This window comes from Numida meleagris, unplaced genomic scaffold (genome assembly GCF_002078875.1).
Source record: "Numida meleagris isolate 19003 breed g44 Domestic line unplaced genomic scaffold, NumMel1.0 unplaced_Scaffold422, whole genome shotgun sequence".
Taxonomy (NCBI): Eukaryota; Metazoa; Chordata; class Aves; order Galliformes; family Numididae; genus Numida; species Numida meleagris.
Window position 1 is genome coordinate 58,616 of NW_018364641.1, and position 1,048 is coordinate 59,663.

The 1,048-nt window shown below is 55.1% G+C and overlaps 1 protein-coding gene across 1 annotated transcript in view; it reads right to left on the reverse strand.

The window, feature by feature from the left end:
* Positions 1-1,048, reverse strand: part of ARHGAP35 (Rho GTPase activating protein 35) — a gene marked incomplete at its 3' end in the record, with an annotated part of 9,183 nt that overhangs the window by 3,329 nt on the left and 4,806 nt on the right.

Consider the following 1,048-nt stretch of genomic DNA (forward strand, 5'->3'; position numbering starts at 1 on the left):
GGGATCCCACTGGGAACAGTGATGGGATCCCACTAGGGGAGGAGCTGGGATCCAACTGGGAAAAGGAGATGGGATCCCATTAGGGAAGGAGCTGGGATCCAACTGGGAACGGTGCTGGGATCCCATTAGGGAAGGAGCTGGGATCCCATTGGGAATGGTGATGGGATCCCACTGGGAACGGTGATGGGTTCCCATGAGGGAAGGAGCTGGGATCCCATTAGGGAAGGAGCTGGGATCCCCACTGGGATCAGTGATGGGATCCCATTGGGAAAAGGAATTGGGATTCCATTAGGGAAGGAGCTGGGATCCCACTGGGAAAGGAGCTGGGATCCCCACAGGAAGTGGTGATGGGATCCCACTGGGAAAAGGAATTGGGATCTCACTGGGAACAGTGATGGGATCCCATTGGGAAAAGGAGCTGGGATCCCATTAGGGAAGGAGTTGGGATCCCATTAGGGAAGGAGTTGGGATCCCATTAGGGAAGGAGCTGGGATCCCCACTGGAAGCGGTGATGGGATCCCACTGGGAAAAGGAATTGGGATCCCACTGGGAATGGTGATGGGATCCCACTGGGAAAAGGAATTGGGATCCCATTAGGGAAGGAATTGGGATCCCACTGTGAGCGGCGATGGGATCTCATTAGGAAAGGAGCTGGGATCCCATTAGGGAAGGAGTTGGGATCCCACTGGGAACAGTGATGGGATCCCATTAGTAAAGGAGCTGGGATCCCACTAGGAAAGAAGCTGGGATCCCATTAGGGAAGGAGCTGGGATCCCACTGTAAGTGGGGATGGGATCTCAGAAAAGAAGTTGGGATCCCATTAGGGAAGGAGTTGGGATCCCACTGGGAAAGGAGCTGGGATCCCATTAGGGAAGGAGCTGGGATCTCACTGGGAACGGTGCTGGGATCCCATTAGGAAAGGAGTTGGGATCCCATTGGGAATGGTGATGGGATCCCACTGGGAAAGGAGCTGGGATCCCACTGGGAAAAGGAGCTGGGATCCCACTGGGAAAAGGAGCTGGGATCCCATTAGGGAAGGAGCTGGGAT